The sequence below is a fragment of the Amblyomma mixtum genome, chromosome 5, assembly GCF_055824585.1.
Source record: "Amblyomma mixtum isolate Tamu chromosome 5, ASM5582458v1, whole genome shotgun sequence".
Taxonomy (NCBI): domain Eukaryota; kingdom Metazoa; phylum Arthropoda; class Arachnida; order Ixodida; family Ixodidae; genus Amblyomma; species Amblyomma mixtum.
The window spans coordinates 51,686,969-51,707,515 of record NC_143016.1 but is presented as its reverse complement, the minus strand read 5'-3'; the positions used below and the strand labels follow the sequence as shown (position 1 = coordinate 51,707,515).

At 46.9% G+C, this 20,547-nt stretch overlaps 1 pseudogene; it reads left to right on the top strand.

Moving 5' to 3' along the window:
• Positions 1–7,590: 7,590 nt before the first annotated feature.
• On the top strand, positions 7,591–13,309 carry LOC149342136 (uncharacterized; annotated as a pseudogene).
• The last annotated feature ends 7,238 nt before the right edge of the window (positions 13,310–20,547 follow it).

The following is a 20,547-nucleotide window of genomic DNA, read 5'->3' as shown; positions in this document are numbered from 1 at the left end:
GCACGCACAAAGCATTATATGGAGCCAGCCATGCATCGGGCGAAGATTTCGCAAAGTATAGCTCGAACCCAGGCCCAATAACGATTATTCTGCAGGTATAAATTACCGGGCAAAACAAAGTGCTTCCGAGCGAGGATAGAGCTTCCCAGTGCATCGATTATTAAAGCAGCCCTGAACAGTAAATCTCAGTTCTTTTTTTTTTTTTTTGTAGCAGATAATATTCGGAAACACTAGTAGTAGTGACGCAGAGAACACAAAGTTCTCCTTACACTCCATAGACAGTCTGTAGACAGTCTATGGTATCTTATTTGAAATTTATGTTAGGATAATATTCTCTTGCGGAAGGCTTGTGGCTGAGCGCAAAAATCAAGGATATCTCACCGTTTTTGGGTGACTAAGAGTGAATGCTCATTGCATGAAAATGTCGTGCTCAGTTATTTCGAAATATGCTTGACCGCAGTGTAAGTGCCTCATTTCACGCAATCCTTTTGATTTTGGACCGAACAGTGTTACCCTCGACCTAAATTGTGCCCCTCGACCCAAATGACCATGTCTCGAAGGCCACTTTGAAAGCGCTTAAGACATGGATGCTCAAAACTACAGCGGTGCAGTGCGAAAGGCGCACTCTGCTCATTAATTTTAATAGCCTTTCTTCGTAAAAGCATCATCAATTTTAGGCAGAGCGGCTTTAATTGAAATTCTTTTCCCTCGATATGAGAATTCTGGATGAAGAACAGACAACACCCGTATAAAAAAACTACGGAGAGGCGATTGCTTCCGTTTTCATTAGTTTAAAAGTAGTGCGGTCGTACATAAGGCCTGATTTCTTAATTAATGCGTTCTGGCAAGCAATTTTCAAAAGTGAGTCAAACTCCAAAGAAAAAAATAAACATTGCATAGATTTATAGAAGGTTTGATAGATGGCTCTACGCTCCTTGTCGTTCACGTGATAGATTGACGATGCGAGGAGTCAAACTGCTGATTCAACGTTATACCTGCTTGATGGGTGATGAGATTCAAATCAGTAAGATCTCATGGGCACTTCCTACATCTATACATCGCTGAGCAGCCAAAAATAATGAATTATAGCAGCATCCTCAAAAAAAAAAAAAACTGACAGATATTCATGCACTTCTTTGAAGGCGTAAATCTTACTTTCCTCATAAAGAAAAAAATCGTGTGTGAGTGTGTGTGTGTGTGTTTAAGCGCTGATGATTGCCTCAGGGCATAAAACGATATGTAATGATAGATGAGGATGCCTAAATAAATGAGAAAAGGTTCGCTGATCTAACGAAATCGAGCAGTGAATGATGATAAGGTCTTTGTGTCCAAGCGGTGTATGAAGCACTATTGTCGGGCGAAAGACCCGCTGCCGCCAGGTGCCGAACTCTTGTCAGCTTCAGCGCCGTGGAAACCACAGGATGTGGTGAACGTCGGTCTCAAGATTTCGGTTCTTGCAGACTGGACACACGGGGCGGGGATGTAAACCTTCGAATTGTGTGCGTGTGTATGTGTGTGCGTGCGTGTGTGGTGGCATTCGGTGGCACCCATAACACATGAGAGAGAGAGAGAGAGAGAGGGAAAGGCAGGGATGTTAACCAGAAAGGATTCCGGTTGGCTACCCTGCACAGGGGAAGGGAATGAGGGGAATTAAAGAGGAAAGAGAGAAGTAACGGGAAATAATCACAGTCTGTCAATTAAGGCAGTCGCTCTCAAAAAGCGGAAGAGTGCCTTGTAAGCCTTGATGGCAGTTGACTGTTGTGGTCACGGACCGAGGATCTTGGCCTCTGTGAAAGGGCGAGGGTCCAGGCGGTCCAAAGCACATCGCAGTTTATGTCTTTCGGCTACAAAGGCAGGGCACTCACACAAGATATGGGTGATTGTCTCTTCACAGGCGCAGTTCACACAAGAAGGGCTGTCGGCCATCGCGATCCGGAAAGCATACTTATTCGTGAAGGCAACTCCGAGCCATAGACGACGCAGTAGTGTTGCTTCACGACGCGCTACATTACACGGAAGACGGAGGCGCAGTCTAGGGTCCAAAGTCCTGAGGCGACGGTTGCACAACTCACCACAGTTCCACGCTGAAAGTGTGAGCTCCAGCCTCAAAGAACGAAGCCCACACGCTGCGTCAGCTCTCGTTACGGGGATATTAACGGGGATTCCATCATTGTGGGCAGAACGGGCAGCTTCGTCAGCCTGGTGATTGCCATGAATGCCGCAGTGGCCCGGCAGCCACTGGAAAATTATGTTATGTCCTTTCAATGTGGCGTCATGGTAGAGCTTGCGGATTTCGGCAACGAGTTGTTCGTGTGACCCACGGCGTAGTGCAGTTTGCAGGCCTTGAAGGGCTGCTTTAGAATCGGTGAAAACTGTCCAGTCATCTGCAGATTCCTGACTAATGAACTGAACTGCAGCCCGTAGGGCAGCTAGTTCTGCACCAGTTGAAGAGGTGAGATAGGTAGTCCTCACCTTCATTAAAAAAGACCTGGCCGGTATCACCACAGACCCAGCAGAGCTTGTTGAAGTCACTGAGCCATCTGTGTAGACATGTATGCGGTGTTTATGGTTAAAATGCAAATGATGCAGTGTCAGTTGCTTGAGAGCAGGCAATGATAAATCAGATTTCTTATTAATTCCAGGAATAGATAGGTGCACCCGGGGTTCATGGAGACTCCATACGGGTGAGCATGATCTTGATGGGTGGGCGAACTGCGAAGGAAGATAGGCACGGTGAGCTTGAATGACATTTGCAAATGCAGTATGTGGTCTGAGTACGGGAAGAGCTGCAAGATGATGACTCGGAACTCGCGTGAGGTGCCGAATGTGTGTTCTCATGGCTTCAACAGCAATGTATGAAGTAACAGGATGCTCCCCAGCGACAAGAATAGTGGCTGCCGTTGAGGCACATTTAGGTAGCCCAAGGCAGATTCGTAGAGCTTGCGCTTGAACACTTTGAAGTGTCTGAAGGTTTGTCTTTATGATATTGTTTAAAATGGGAAAGCTATACCGCATGTATCCCAGGAACAGCGAATGGTACAGTTGAAGCATCGAGCGTACAGATGCACCCCTGGACTTTCCCCCGAGGAAGGAGAGAATATGAACAATCGCTGTCAGTTTCTTTCGCATGTCGTAAAGATGGGGACTCCACGAGAGTTTCCTATCGATAACAACGCCAAGGAAGCGATGGTTTTTCTCATAGGGAATGGCGTTGCCATTAATATATGTGGGGTAACTTGTCAATTTTTTTCGCGTGAACGCCACGAGGGAACACTTCTCGGTTGAAATATTTAGGCCCTGCTGACGAAGGTATAACGTCAGTATCGTTGCCGCCTTTTGTAGTCTCGCACGAACTTGGGGACGGGTCACGCTTGATGCCCAAATACAGATATCATCGGCGTATATTGAGATCTGGACTGATTGTGGCAATGAGTCAACCAGGCCGACGAGAGCTATGTTGAAAAGAGTTGGGCTGAGCACTCCACCCTGCGGGACTCCGCGCGAATTTAGATGCGAAGAGGTTGGTCCGTCTTCAGTCTGGACAAAACACGACCTCCCTGACAAATAGCTGCGTATCCAGCTGAACATGCGGCCTCCAATCTGAGCAGCTTCTAATGCGTCCAAAATGGCCTGATGCGTTACGTTGTCGTAGGCGCCCTTGATGTCCAAGAATAGTGCCGCAGTCAATCTTTTCAAGTTTTTTTGGTGCTGGACGGACGATACAAGGTCAACCACATTGTCAATGGAAGAGCGGCCACGTCTAAACCCAGACATAAATGCAGGGTAAATTTGGTATCGCTCCAGGTACCATTCCACGCGTGTTAACAGCATTCTTTCCATGACTTTCCCGACACTGCTGGAGAGTGCAATTGGTCGGTATGCTGAAATGTCGAGTGGTGATTTTCCCGGTTTAAGGAGTGGTACGAGACGACTGGTCTTCCATGCATTAGGAACTATGCCCTCGCACCATGACTTGTTGTATGTGTCCAGAAGAACCCGTCGAGCCTCTTGGCCAAGGTTGGCGAGCGCGGAGTATGTCACACCATCGGGCCCCGGCGATGACGACCTTCTGCAACAAGCCAGCGCAGCGTCAAGTTCCTCCATGGAGAACAAGTTATCCATTCGTGAATCCCGCGAGGGTGGAACATCACTGCAGTGCAGCGTTGTGGATGGGTTCGGTTGGCCTGTTATCCTTGCGCCAAATTCTTCGGCTACCGCGACCTCGCTGCGTCTTTGGTGGAGCGCGAGGGATTTAAACGGGTGGCGCTGTTGAGGGGACGTACGAAGGCCACGGATCACATTCCAAACGCGTGACAAAGGCTTTCGTGGGTCAAGTGTCTCGCAAAATGTTCTCCAACGTTGTGTCTGCAGGGCTTGAATTCTGCGCTGGATTTTCTTCTGCAGGCGTCTTGCATCTCTGAGGTCTAAGCGCGACTTTGTGCGTCGGTATCTGCGCTCTGCCCTGCGCCGTAGTGCCCGCAGTTGTTGTAATTCAATCCACATGCAACCTGGCAGGTGGCGGTTAAATGAATGATTGGTAGGGCGAGGCGGCTCGGGAAGATCAGCATGGATCGCACAAATTCCCCCGATGGCAGCACCTGTCACCCCAGGGCATTGGCGCATCGCTTAACCGCTGCACCATGGCACCAGGAGTGGTATGAGAACTCCCTGGGATCTATGAATGTTAAGTAGAGAATGACCAAGCCCAGATATACGGGCATTAACCCATTGGCTGTCGCGTCGTATCCTTAAAGGGCTACTGAAGCGGTTTTAGAATTCGATGAGTTTAAGGTTGCCGAATGTGCGAAACGTGCACGTAAGGCCTGCGAAATTGTTTCGCTCTAGCATTTAAAATGGTGACGTAATCGCCGAATAAAGTCGTAGTCGGCGTTCAGGCTTCTCTGAAGTCCACAGCGACGGGCAGAGGCCCCGATAATGACGTCATGTATGACGGCACTACGTTTAAAGCGAAGAAACGGTTATTCCATGGAAGAAAACCGACGCCATCGAAGGTGAAGCTCACAATGCATTATTTGGCGCCATCTGACGACACACAGCAGCATGCAAGCGTAAGCAGCGGACATCTCAAATTTCGGCAACAATGACGTCACTGCCGAGTTTCCCCGCATTCCTCCAACGTAGTGAGAAAAAGCCTAAACACCGCCACGGTTTTAATCGATGATTATGACGTCATTTTAAATGCTAGTGCAAAAATTATTTTCATGCTTTATCTAGAAGCTTGATAGATTCGAATTCTTGAATAACCTCGAATTCTCAAAAAATCGTTTCAGCTTCCCTTTAAGGCGGAGCGCCGGTCGCGGTAGGGCGGCGAGTGTCTTCACGAAGTTAGCATGCAGATCAGAAGGGATACGACGGCATAGCGGCAGAGGCTGCGTGAAACCATGCAGACTTAATTTCCAGTTGCGTGGCATCAGGTAACGTAATGCCACAGTGCGCTGCGACTGCGCTCACAAAGTGAGCAGGCGGGCTTACGCCTTATCAAACGTAAGCAGTCTGAAGTGTCCCGGCCGACTTTTGTTTAAGGTAGTAATAAATACAAAAACCGCAATAATTAACTCTTTGGACACATTTTGGAAGCTGTCTATTGTCGCACGAATAGCCGATTTGAGTGCTTAAAATAAGAAACAAAGAGACAAATGAGAGCCAGGTACTCATTGGTAAACAGCTGAAAATGGTTGAAAGTAGGTTGGAGTAATATACTTAACTCATTGAAGAAATTACTATGCTTGCCAGTTTAGGGTGAGGTTGTAGCACAGTTTGAAAAAGAAAAAAACATCCATGGAATGCGGCTTTTGCACAGACATGCCCGAATAAATTCGTATTCTTCTGTTGGAGTTCGGAAGGAATTCCGACATTTCCGCCGAAGGACTCGCGCGCTACCCTGTCAATGTCCCTTTTTCTAGGAGCAACCTTTCAGCCTATAAGCGGGTCTTGCAGCTTAGGCGTTGCAGGGTGCGGTCTCCCTATAGAGAACACGATGTGATAACAATGTTACAGTTCGGCAGTGCCTTACGATGCAGCAGTAGCCACGCAACCATGTAGGTTGCCTGCCCTGCCCCTTTTGATACATTTATTTTTCTTTCGCGTAATCTTTTGTCTTCCGCGTGTTGCGCGAGTCGTGCAATCTCGTTCTCTGGAGAGCGCTCCTAAGTGAAGGTCGTACGTGATGCGTAGCCGCCGCAGGACGAGGAGATAAAAACCAGTGACGTCACTGTCTCCGATGGCAGTCTCGCTTTTCACTTCCGCGAAGAGAGGAAGAAATTTCTGGGACCGGAAGCTAGCGACCCGAGAAAACAACAGTCACTAGCAAGAAAAGAGAACGCCACAGAAAACACATAACGCAAAAACTGGCAGAGAGATCAAGAAGAAGGAAGAGATGGCGACTGATGATACTCGCCGGGTCGTCGCCATAGATTGTCGCAACTGAAATGTCCCTTGTTTCTTCCAGACCGTCGTCGCTGAAGACTCGCACCGACCGAGTCTGCTTAGCTCGCCACGGCCGATTGTGCACTGAAAGTGCCGGGCATTGTTGGTGCCACGTGGGAGACCGCCCAGTCGTTTGCAGGAGAGTGCGCGAAGTAGGCTGAAGCGCTCCGAGAGACGGGAGTGCCGAGATGGCACAGGGGGAGGAGGCCAAGTGTCAATGCGCCTGGCACCGGAAACGATCTCTGTGCGAGGGGCCTTGATGCCCGCCGGTGTCGCGCCCACAGGCACGTATGACTGCGATATTTCGTAACCCCTCTACGTGTGAGGTCGTGTGAATTGATTTACTTCACAAAGGTAAAGAATCAATCCGTGAGGTCAACGGGGACGCGAAGGAGATTTTGAAGACTTCGGTGTCGTAATTCTGACACGTCTGGTACCTCTTCCGATGTCAGCGCCGCGTTCGTGTTTCTCTCTGTTTGGAAGAGGACATTCCGGTACCTGGCATCCCGCGTGGCTTCGCAAAGTCATTTTTGTTTTTGGTACAGAATATTTTTCTTTTTTTTTCTGTGATCGTGCCAAACGCTTCTGAGCTGTGGAATTTCGAAACGCAAAGCAACAGGGCAAGTAAGCAACAGGACGCAGAGCAATAGGACGCGTACAGGATGCGTGACGTACGCGTTCAGCATGGTACTGAAGAGTTAGTTGCTTGTTATGCTGCTGTGAGCCGCTGCTATAAATTTGTGGAGCGTGTTCAATTCTTTCGCATCCTGCGGTTTACTGAACAGGCCACTTATGGGCAAATGCTTCAGTTAAGGTGGCATCGTCTATTTCGGCACAGAAGGGGCAAAAAAAAAAAAATCAAAGCAACCTGCTTTGTACTTGTAAGCTGTCAAAGTCTGACGAGCGCTGCAGCCGAACGACCTGAAAAAATGCATTTGACTGCGCCGTTCTCCGCTTCAAGATATGCCAATAGTATGCGCACTTGCGCTGAAACTCGGCTGAATGGAAATAGGAATGCAAGCATTGCCGGTCGTAGTATACAAACGTGACCTACGACCTTGGCTTCATTTCCTGTATGTTAAGGCTCTCGCGCGAATGGAGAGCTCGGTGAAAGTTGTTTTGAATTCGAAACACGCAGGGGCAATGGCGGTGCGACATTTCAAGGTCTTCTGGTTTGAACGAGAAGAGACACGTTCTCGCTGCACAAGAACACCTTGTTTGTAACAGGCGACATGTTGTCACGGGGTACAAAAGACGAACACGCAGAGGTGGCCATGAGCCAGTTTTAACTTGAAGAGTGCCACTGCCCAATGAGACTAGCTGTCTCATTCGGCGATTCAGCACTGACCTTTGAACGCGACTACTGTTTAGGTATACGCCTTTATATTTTTTTCCATCGGTAAGTTCGTAAACGGACGTTTCATACTGAAAACAGCATAATTGACAAGTGCTCTAGCAGGGTTATTTTTATTTATTTTGAACAAATGAGACATTTGAAACTGCAGTTAACCGGAATTTGATGCAAAGAAGGAATATAAAACGAAAACATGCCAGCTATTCATCTTTGTAACGAACAGAACAAGGCGTTAATGTTTAAATGGCTTTACTGGCTGGTTGATTTAGCTTGCCTGGGCACCAGAACGGCAGCCAGGTAACAACGAAATTGGAGAGGTAAAAAGAAAGCAGGGAGGTAGAGCAGCAGCCTGTTCAAATCCCCAATATCAGAAGCTGCAGAAATTAAATGGAAAATTTTATTTCAAAGTGAATAAATTAGCGACACTCACTTGCCCTAAAATACGCACGATGCTACGAAAAATTTTAATGACGAGGCATTAACTACGAAAGAAGGTAAGGTAAAATAAATATTATTTCGCGAGGCTAGGGGTGAGGGGGGGGGGGGGGGGTCATCGCTCCCATCTGGAAACAAACTAGTTAATCTGTGGAGTACGCTTCACTGCAGACAGGCGGCCAGACATAGTTCTGGTCAAGATGTGGGCCTGCGTAGCCTTATTCTGTTCCACACCGTAACCCACATGTAATATTTAGACTTGGCACTGATAACAGTAAACAAGCATGTCTGTGGCAGAACAAAAAGAAAATACGCAAAGAATAGCCCAGAGTGGCTGAACTCTAGTACCACAAAAGAAGGGCGTGATCTACTGCGGACACAAGGTGTGCAAGTAAGACAGCCCTGTGAGAGCCTCTTCATAATGCTTCGATATATGAAAAAAAAAAGCCATGGGTAAATACAGCGCGCCGCAGAACAGAATACAACGAAAGGCGCAGCAAGGAAACAGGACAGAGAAATGAGGGGAGGACAGCAAAGAACACCACGAAAAAGCACCACACACACACAAAAAAATGCGCTGGCGATCACACGAGGTGATGCGAGAAATCTGCGTTTAGTGCTTAAGGTTTAGTGCTGTGTTAGTGGAGGTAAGTTGTTAATAGTGGGTGCAGCTTTCCTAGGGTACGCGTAGGTATGTTAGCTGGTGGTGGGTGGCACCCTCTTGACGGTGAAGGTAGGTGAAGCCCTACTGTAGGGTGGAGTTGGGGTCAGTGGTGGGTGGAGAATTCTGGAGGGTGGCGATGGGGGAATGTCAAAAGTGTACAGGTAATGAGCGGAGCAGTGCTGTCATAGGCGGGTGCGGTCCGCGCCGAGTACAAAGCTCGAGGAGGTACAGCTACAGCGCAGGGATGAGGGGATGGGACGCAGAGCTTTTTTCAACTCTTAATGAACTGGACCTCTAGAATTTCACCTCCATCTAAATGCGACCGACGCGGCCGGAATCGAACCCGCGTCTTTCGGCGCAGCAGCTGATGACCATAAACACTGTGCCACTGTGGCGGCTCTACAACTCCTGAATTGGAACTTCAAAATCTTGAAGCTAATATTTAATATATAGAAAATAGAGTATTTGCTAAACTGACCGCCCCACACGACTAAACAGCAGTCATTTGGTTTCGCTCGGCTAAGTCGCTCAGTCTTTCATGAACCTTCGTTTTGTTTTTGTTGGGACGCCCGGCATGCTGCCAGGTCGGGGTGACAGCAGTCAATCGATAGGAAAGACTGGCAGATATGCGTCGTACATTACCCGTGATTTTTAGGCGGTGTCGTGGCCGCTAACACCAACTCGCCGACGGCGATAGCAGCAAGTGCGCATAGCGGTCGACGAAGCACAGAATCATCAGCGCTCGCTGCTGCGCTCAGTTTAATGCTGAGATTTTCGCAGATAAGGCACTGAAAGCACCTACAATAATCTCGAACAACCTAGATGCAGTTGCGCGCGGCTATAAACATTCGAGATCAGTCTGGTTGTATCTGGCATCGCAGAGGGTTAAAGCCGCGTGCCGGAGTCTTTGAGCATGAAGAAACATTAGAAAGCTATTTGGCATTACCCTTCTTAAATGTTACTTGAGGAATTGGGATGCTAATTAAAAGAAAGCAAGCCAAAATGAAGATCGAAGAGAGAAGCGCTAGCCGCCCATTAGTGCTCGTAATGAGGTTTTAGGAGCCCTAGATGCACTACTTGCGGACGTGCACGACGCTTCTGGAATGCTCCACTCCATCGGGAATGACTTCGTAGCAACCTAGTCGTCGAAGTATCTGGTAAAGTTTGAAATAGCGTCGTAACAGTCCTCGACGGTGGATTGGTGTCCGTTTGCTGACTCTGCACCATGGCTTGCATATAGCGGCGTCAGCGTCGTCGTGAGTCTGCCGTCGCGCTTACTCTGCGCGCTAAAGGTACGCAGCGAGCTCGAGGTTATCTCCATGGTGACGTTTGGCAGCATGCCGTCGAGTGTGGCAGCAGTTTCTGTGCCGTGCCCGATTTGAACGGTGTCACCAGTGTTCTTTCCTGCACTGCAGTGCTGCAAGCCAACAGCACGAAAGCAGGATAACGACTCGGGTATCGTGCTCTTCGTCTACGTACACGCCAGCAATGGCTTCGTTAAGGCGTTCAGTGAGGCCGTTGGTCTGCGGATGGTATGCAGTTATTCGACGATAGATTGTGTGGCTGTAGAGACTGGCTTGGGTAAGCTAGGCCACAAGTGCTGCTCCCCTATCCGTGATGAGAACTTCCGGCGCACCAGGCGCAAAACAGTTCTGTGCGAAGGAAAATTTAGTGACTTCATCAGCAAAGCCATTCGGTAGGGCTTTTGCTTCGGTGACGCATCGTTATACTAGCCCTTCAAGTGTTAGGTTTGTCCGTGCATTACACCGTGGAAAGTAAGCTGCTGCCGGGACTGCTGTAGAACCAGCGGTAATTACTGGTCGGAAGACTCCGTCTTTGGGAGCATAGCGGGTCGATGGTCCAGCAATTCTACCGGACGTCTTCGTGTGGTGACAGCAGGCAACCAAGAAGGAAGACTGCTGGACTCGGAATTAACTACATGGTGCGGCCTACCTGCGACACCACGGTTTCTTTTTGATCAGCACGTCTCGCCGCTGATGCGCTGCTTCTAGCGTCCCTAATCCATTTTTGTTGCGGCCGGCGACGCTTACCCCCGATCACTCCGGCAGCGACGATAGCAGCGAGCGTCAGCGCCCAATGCGCGCCCTTCAACGGTTTTACAGGTTGGTCCACGAGAGCATTGCCTTTACTCTTGTTTGCTTCTGCAACCGCTGCCGCCCGGGTGTTCTGTGCTAAGGTCGTACTTGTCCCTTGATCTGCTACGCAGTAGGTGGGAAAGATAAGGAGTGTCAAGCGTCTTTCAAAGCGCTTTCCGTGGACGGTTCAGCCATGATGTCTATGAATGTGCTGAATCATATCACTGCAGCAAATGCACTGGCGTAACCCAAGTCATGGCAAAGAACAAAAGGAGGGTTCTGGCGTTCCTTGCAATTGCCAAAGCTGCTACTCATATACTTTCAAATGGTCGAAAAATGCCAAGTATCAGCCAGAACTTGATGCCTATGAAATCTTGAACTCTATTAATGAACGGTTGTCGAAGTTAGACGGGCTTCCGTAGAAAGTAGATAAAATCGAACAATATATCAGTATGATGTCCGAGAAATATGATTAAGTTCTTAAGGTGGGGTGAGACATCGTTTGGTCAAAAAATTAATTTTTGCGATATTTCAATCATCGACAGATAATTTCTTCATCTTTCAGAAAATATATTACTATTGGGTATTCGCGGTTTCAAAAATATTTTTTGTCCTTTTTCTTCGACACGTTCACAGGAAAAGGGGGTGTATCTCGACGCAGTCTCTTCGTTTCCGATACGTGCAGAAAATCAATGCTCTGAAGGTTTCGGTTTAGAATTTAATCTTTTATTAGTACATTTTTAAGTTACTAGAGCTCCTCCTGTTTCTCTTTTGTTTATGGCTGCGGGCTAAGCTTTGACGCTGTCCTCTTGTGCTGTCTATGTACTAACCATGAGAAGAAGTCAGCGACTAACGGCAAAGAGGAATTTTCATGCCAACCGGCCCTCAGCCAGTCGTCCAGAAGATTTAGGAAGCTCTTCGAAAAAGGTAAAGGTGGAACCACATGCTTCTTCATCTAAAATATGCTTGAATGCACTGCTCAATGATTCTTTTCAAGGCAGAAGCGCACTCGGTTATCGGATTTTGGACCTCGGCACGCTGTTCGACTTCATCAAAGCACAGTTTGCTTGTTCCCACTGTGGAAACTGTGGCAACAAGTTTGAGTGTGACAGCACATACAATGATTAGTTTGTGCTCTGAGATTAGTTTCAAGTGCACTGCGTGTTGCACCGAGAAAAAAATACGAACCAGCAACCCCTAAAAGAGCGGCCCCACATTTACGACATAAATATGCGATTTGCATATGCGCTCCATGCAATTGGCAAAGGACACGATGCCGGTTAGCTTGTGACAGCAATTTTGGATTTGCCACCTCCTGTGTCGAACTTACATCAATGCATCAATGCAATGCGGTCTACAACAAGCATATTTTCCGAAGAAAGTGTGAATGATGCTGCAAGGGAGTGAGAAGTTTGTGTAGAGAACTTGGTGAGAACAGTTCAGTAACAGTGGACGGAACATGGATGAAGAGAATTACTCATCAAAAAATGGCGTAGTGACCGTGATGTCTGCATACAACAGCAAGGTACGTGACAGATCAATTCTGAGCAAGCTTTGCCAAACCTGTGCAAACGGCGAAGCCAAACAGAACTGCTGCACAGCTAATTACAGAGGGCCTTCAGGTGGAATGGAGCCTGCTGGTGCAGTGAAAATATTCAATCGTTCCATTCAAAGATATGGTCTGAAGTACACCAGCTATATTGGTGATGGGGATTCTAGAGCTTACAGAGCTGTCTGAATGAAAGCCCAATGACGAGCTCACTGAAAAGCTGGAGTGTGTGGGTCACATTCAGAAAAGCTTTGGCACTAGAATGCGGGCACTAAAAAAAAAAGAACAAAAGGCACAAAGTTATCTGATGGCTTATCCCTAGGAGGAAGAGGTAGACTTACTGACCAAGAAATTGATACTTGGCAGTTCTATTATGGAGAAGCCATCCGTGAAAATACAGAAAACGTGCAAGCAATGAAGAGAGCAGTTTGGTCAACTTACTTTCATAAGTTATCTACGGGTGAAAGCCGACAGCACGGACTCTGCCCTAAGGGCGAGGACAGCTGGTGTGGGTACAACCGGAGCCTTGTAACAGGCAATCATTATGTGCATAAAAATTCTCTGCCAAAAGCTGTGATGGACGGTGTAAAACCCACTTACCGCGACCTTGCAGATCCCGCACTGCTTTCAAGATGCCTTCATGGGAGGACGCAGATGTCAATGAGGCACTACACCAGTTGATTTGGGTGAGGTGTCCTAAAACCACCGTTGTCCGTCTCGAAACAGTTTGGACAGCTGTTGATGCTTTAATGATGAAAATGTAGAATGAGTAAGGGTGCTGAAATAGACAGACGGCGTGTCAAAAAACGTGAATTCAAGCTGAGATCTGAAGCAAAACAGGAAAGAAAGGACCGAAGAAACAAAGAGAAAGGGTATGGCGATGCTGCTCCTTCAAAACACTACAGCCAGTGAATTTTCGAAGAATAAAAACGCTTTCAGAATTTACATTTTTCTCAAAAGAACATTTGTGGAAGTTTGTGTACCTTTTTCTCGGGATCTATAGGGCATAAGAAAACAAAATTTATCTGATGTGTTAATTAGTAGGTTACATAACTGGAACCAGACTCAATAGCCTAGGTGCAAGTTTATTTTTCCTAGCATAAAAAGATCTGTCATGAGTGGCAATTTTCATGCATCAGCACAAGCAAATAAAAAGCGCAACAAATCTAGTTTTTGTTGTAGGAGCACAATTCTAGTTCCACTTCTGTGAAGCATTTGTTGGTACCTTTGTAAGAAACTGGAACACTCTGTGGGTAGTAGATCTTAAATAGAAGGTACAAACGTATAAAAAAGTAAAAACAACAACAAAAATACTGCCTCAAAGTTTAAAACTAATTTTTGCCTCTAATGCAAGCAGCGTCTACCTTTAATAGTCCTTTTAAACTTTATGGCCATAGCTTTTATTACTACTGCTGTAAAGCAAAATCTTGAAACTTGATTTCAAAGTCTCACCTCTTTTAAGGTGGTGGCTAACCATGAAGCTGAACTACGGAAGCGAGTTGTGTTGAGGCGCGCGAAGACGAGGATGCCGTTGACAGACTGAGGTTGGTAATCAGTGACCTAGAATGGCGACGCAGGCAGCAGAACTTTGTAATTCATGGAATTCCTAAGACTGACGAAGAAAATTTGCTTACTCAAGTGAATGACGTTGTACGAGTTTTACTTTCTGAACTGAGATTAAACCAATGTAGCTGCTATTCATAGACATCCTGCGAAACCTGGCAACGATCCACGTACGAGGTCTGTTAGAAAAGTATCCGACTTTATTTTTTTTTACAAACAGCTGATGGATTTGAAACAAGCACGCTTGCACCAGCCTACCTCGAACCTTCGTGCGCATGTACAAATTTTTTCCCGCCTGCCGATAGCGTCAGTCGCTGGGACGCAGCGTTTGAATGAGGCAGTGCGCAGTGCTCTCGTCGGTTTTTTATTGCAAGGAAAATGGCGGAGCGACAGGAGCAGTGCTACTGCATCAAATTTTGCCAGAAACTGAGCGACAGCGAAGTGGAAACCATTAGGAATATTCAGACGGCTTTCGGTGACAATGCTATGAGCAGCACACAGATTAAGAAGTGGTACAGTTGGTTTAAAGACGGCCGCACATCGGTGCAGAGAGAGACACGCTCCGGTCGGCCATCAACATGCCGAAATGACCAGGTCATTGCCGAAGTGAACGCTCTGGTGACGCGGGACCATCATGTGACTATCCGAGAAATTGTGGAAGAGGTGGACATCGCCAATTTTTCTGCACATTCCATTATCACCGAAGATTTGGTCATGGAGAGAGATGCGGCGAAATTCGTGCCGAAGCTGCTCACGGTGGAGCAAAAGCAGCATATTGTTGAAGTCTCACAGAATATGCTGGATTCCACAAACAGTGACCCCGACTTCATCAACACCATAATCGCTGGCGATGAGTCTTGGATGTACAGGTAAGACCCGGAAACCAAATGCCAGTCGTCACAATGGCAGCATTCCACGTCACCAAGACCAAAGAAGGCCCGCCAAGTGCGCAGCAATGTCAGAGTGATGCTGACTGCTTTTTTTTTACTCTATCTGTGTGGCACACCACGCGTACGCACTCCGCAGGTTAAACATTGACCAAAAGAATACTACACGGATGTCCTCCGTCGCCTGCGTGGTGCTGTGCGGCGCAAGAGGCCGAAGTTGAGGTCAACTGAAAATTGGCGCATCCATCACGACAATGCTCCTGCACATTCCTCGCACTAAATTCATACTTTTTTCGCGAAAAACTAGACTGCTGTAGCTCAACAGACTCCTTACTTTCTTGGTATGATCTCCTGTGACTTCTGGCTGTTTCCCAAAATCAAGAGGTCATTGAAAGGAGCGCGATTTCAGACAAGAGAGGACATTAAGGCTGCAACGACAGCTGAGCTCAACTCCATTCCGAAAGGGGCCTTTTCGGAATACTTCTAATAATGGCAGCACCGCTGGGGGAAGTATGTGGAGTCTCAAGAAGACTACTTTGAAGGTGATGAGGTTTCCAACACTCCAGTTACGCCAGTTCTTTTTCTTCGGCAAAAGGTCGGATACTTTTCTAACAGACCTCGTATTCTGCGTTTCGCCAACCAATGCGTGAGAGACAATACTCATTATTCACTACAGCGCTAGAAAAGCCGCCGCGGTGGCTCAGTGGCTATGGTGCTCGGCTGCTGACCCGAAAGACGCGGGCTCGATCCCGGCCGCGGTGGTTGAATTTTTTTGGAGGAGAAATTCTAGAGGCCCGTGTACTGCGATGTCAGTGCACGTTAAAGAACCCCAGGTGGTCGAAATTTCCGGAGCCCTCCACTACGGCGTCTCTCATAGCCTTAGTCGCTTTGGGACGTTAAATCCCATAAACCAAACCTAAACCAAACAACTGCGCTAGAAACACTGACAAAAGGGGAGAATAGACAAAAGCAGCGTGTCAGTCGGCCTTCTGTATTGGTGCCAAAGAATGAACCTGATTACCTGAAGGGTGGCATCTTGATTGATAACGCGATTTAGGACGCGTCCAGTGATATCTTCCTCTGCCCAGAGTGTTGTTTTTGTTGTTGGACACGTGCGCATTAGTTCACACCTTGTATGCCGGTTCCGTTTGTGTTTGGTTATTTCGATGACAGCGCTTCTTTTGTCTAATTTACCCTTTTGTCTGTGCTTCCAGCGCTATTGTGAATAATGAATATGTACAGAGGGCAAAACGCATGTCTAGAACACATTCTGAGCGTGTTTAGGGCTGATCACGCGATAACTAGCGATAAGATTTGGTTAAAAATGGTCTGGATGTAAACATGTGCAAATAAACTCCTAGAATGTAATCGTCAATTTTTGCCTCCTTGGTCGCAGCGGCTTTGGGAGCGGTGGACAACACAGTTTGGTTGTTCTAGGCATGCGTTTTGCCCTCTGTACCAACTCGCCCAACTTTTTTACTCATCAGAGATCAATAGTTCGAAAGGAACAAACAGCTGAAGACGTCCAACTCTACCGTGAACCTGACCAAGGTGGATCGTGCGCTGCTTACTTCTGCTAGAAACTAGGCCAAAAGTGATGGTAACGAATATACATGGCATCATAGCCGAAAGCTGTTTGTGCAAAGATCCGCTCGTGCTCCCTCGCATTTGATGAAACGCGATGCGGATTTGACTGGGGGGCCTGTGTAGTGTTAGTGCCTCTTAGTATTGTTTCAACTGTTGGTAGGTACGTACATGAGTGGCGTATTCTGCAAAGAAAGCCTTTTCAGGAGACATCGAGGAGCTTTTCTACTTAATCTCTCACCACGAACTGTTCCATGCGGTGAGAGAACTTACTTAAAAGTACGGTGAATCAGCCTTTCAAACACGGTGCGGATTCATAAGTGAAATCTTTTTGGAGCACTTTGTTATGGACCTTTCTACGACTCTTGTTGAGTCTTAGAAAGTTCGTAAAGTAGTAAAGTTCATCTGTGAGGGCTTTAGAGTTCCTTATCCTTGGCCCGTCTTTTGGATAGAGCCCCTCACATGCAGTTGGATATAGCATCCAACCACCTTTTTCCATGAACCTGTTTCTATTACAGCGAGTCAATGGCCTGTGGGCCTGTTTCGCGGTCGATGTACGTCACCTGCCCTTGGGTAGGCGGTCTTTCCTTCTTCCGTGGAAGCTAGACACAACATTGGTTCCAATGGCATTGTTTGAGGCGTGCTGCCAACCGACGTGAGTCTTGGTAGCGTGTCTCATTTGTTCATGGATCTACGCAAGTGGTCTAAATTCAGTTCTTCCGTTAGCTGCTCTGCAGTGGACCTTGCTTTAGTCGGCTTCTTCAAAGCGCGAACAAAATGTTTCTCCATGTTCACCGCGGCTTTTTCACTAAACCACCCCACGGGAAGCACTACAAAGCGGCCTTCCTTAACTGACTGTAGAGATTCACGAGAGACGCTACCAGGGCTATTGTCGGATGGTAGCAAGCCTCACAGAATGTCTTTGGAACCAATGTCGTGTCTGGCTTCCAAGAAAGAAGAAAGAACCCACAGTTCATCGACTCGCTGTTGTCCAAGGGCCCAAGTAGAGTATTGCGCCCAACGTTAAGAAGCACGAGCTCCTGGCGGTCGTCAGAGGAGTATCGGACTTGGCTCCTGCCCAAGAAAAAGAGAGATACTTCTCGGAGATGTCTTCGGGAACCGAGACACTAATCTACTCACAGAAAGAAGCAAGAGCTTCGCAAAGTGGTCGGTCTTTTTTCTTGAGTAGGAGTTAGCTCTTCTACAGTCAGATAAGGAAGGTCGTTCTGTAGTGCTGCTTGTGGGGGGTTTAATGAAGAGCCGCAGCAGCCTCAGAAAAATATTTTGTTCGCGCTTTGAAGAAGCCGACTAAAGCAAGGCCCGCTGCAGACCAGCTACTTGAGGAACTGAATTTAAACCACTTGCGTAAATCCGTGAACAAATGCTCGGACAATTCCTTGAAGTTTTTTTTTTTTTTTCTCAACGAAGACGCGGAATTTTTCGGGGCCGTTGAGGGCTATAGTTTCCGAAGCAAGTTCCTGAAAAAAAGGCGGGTGGATTCTATCTCCAACACCCTCCAAATAGTCTTATCTAGAATCCCGGTAAGGGATAAAGAACTCTTAACACCTCCTAGAAGAACTCCAACAACACCTTTTAGGAGCAAAGAAAGCCTTTTCCGTAGACATCGAGGATCATTTCTACTCGATTCCCCACGACGAACTGTTCTATGCGGTGAGAGAACTTACTGAGGAATCCGGTGAATCGCACTATCAAACACGGTGCGTAATCACAAGTGAACGCGTTTTGGAGCTCCTTGATATGCACCTTCTTGAACTCTTGTGGAATCCAGTCTTTTTCCTCTTTTGTTCCCTCTTGTGCGCTCGCCTCTCTTTTTTTGATTTTGTTTGGGAGGCTTTGAAAATCCTCTTCAGCTTGCCATATCAACTGGCACACCATTCAGCCTTGCTTAAATTGGTGCGTACTTCCGTGCAAAACCAGTAAAATAAACAGACGAGAAAAGAAGGCACACATCTGTTGACCGGACCATCAACAGAATTTTATTCAAGAAAACACGTTTGCCGGCCAGCGTAACATGGCATGCGCTGCGCAGCCAGTATCAATCATCCGGCAGTCACAATGACAATGGAAGATAGATATACAGAGAGCAAATCTCTCGCCAGGGACATAAGGAGCCAAATCCTTTTTTAAGCAAGGAGACTGAGATTATGCTTATGCAGTCACCACCATGCATCCTGATCGTAGTATATGTTTGTAGAATTTCATTGTTATTGTGATTGGCAGGTGATTGAAGCTGACTGCACTGCACATGCCCTGTTAGCCTTGCCGGTATGCGCATTTTCTGCAATACAGCAGAGTTCACAGCCCCGTCACCATGCGTGTGCCTTCTTTCCTCGTCCATCGTTGATTTGCCTGGTCTGCCTCTTATGAATTTTGCAACATGTTTTATTCTAGAGCGAGTTGCGATGTTTGTTGTAGTGATGATAAGTACTACTGAGAAACTTTCCCTTAGCAGAGTTTTTGCGCTGTTCAGAACATTTGGTTTTGTTATAATTCAAACAGTATTGCTTTCTATAGCAAATGAACGTGTTTATCTTTAAATATACCGCCACTGATGATCAGCGGCGGAATAATTGACAATAATAATAACAACACCAATAATAACAAAGGCGGCGGAGGTCTAGTGGCCCAGAGCATTTCTTTTTTCTCGCCGTTTTTGTTTTGAACCAAAAGTAGAATAAACTGAAGTGAACGGAATTGAAATGGAATGCGGCGTGAGAAATTTCTTTTTTAGCCGCCGCGGCGGCTCAGTGGCTATGGTGCTCGGCTGCTGGCCCAAAAGACGCGGGTTCGATCCCGGCCGCGGCGGCTAGAATTTCTTTGGAGGAGAAATTCTAGAGGCCCGTGTGCTGTGCGATGTCAGTGCACGTTAAAGAACCCCAGGTGGTCGAAATTTCCGGAGCCCTTCACTACGGCGTCTCTCATAGCCTTAGTCGCTTTGGGACGTTAAACCCCACAAAACCAAAACCAAACCATTTCTTTTTTAGTGAAGCAACAAATAAGGTAACTCTGGCCTTTCAGCACAGATCTTTCAATTTCAGGAGTGCAATTATCTTGCTGTGGCCAATCCAAGCAGAATACTACACGGCTGATTGTTCCATTCAGCAAAGCAAAACAACGGGAAATTATCAGCCAGAGTTTTGCCTTATGTGAACCGCAAAGTTGTGGTTTTATGCCGCATAAGTACAAAATAAGTACTAGTGCGTTAGTCGAGCCTCTACTGTGGTAACCCTTTGCCTTGATGTCCTTATGTAACACTCTCTAACATGTCCTATCTATCGCGGCTGGACATATATAGGGAAAAAAACAAAATGAAAGTTTTCTGAGAATCAGTTTAACTTTGGCTTACATGAAAGCTCTTACAGCCGCAAAGTGTGTGCGCTTAAAAGTAATTTATAATTCAGTTACCGGACAAGTGTTTATAATTATAGCTTCGATGTGCACCTTAGGTTCATTCGTTGTACATTCGGTGCTCTACCACGGCCACTTTATGGCAATGTTGGCGCGCTTTCGTCTTATCGGGCTCAGACTTTACGGCCGCAGTGCATCTGACATAAAGCGTCTTGATCAAGGCAGCTGACTGTTTTTGAAATAATCAAAGTATTTTTGCTCGCTTGTCAGGTAGGCTTCTAATACGTATTTCCACCAGAGTTCCAGTTGATAATTATACACATTTTACCACTTCCTGATGGATTTAGCAGAAAAACTGTTTCCTTCCTCATCTTCACTTACCACGATTCGGCTTGATATAAGCCGTTGTCAAACATTGGAGTGCATTGTAGACTTCTTAGTAATATCCTTTTTAATGTGAGGTTGTGTCAGTTAGTTTTAAGCCAAGTGTTATTGCACATCGGGTGTCTGCGAACTACTTTTTGAGTTATTTATACACTGGTAGGCGCACGAAGCCAATAAAAGTCAGCTGAACAAATGGAAATTCATTTCCTGCGTGC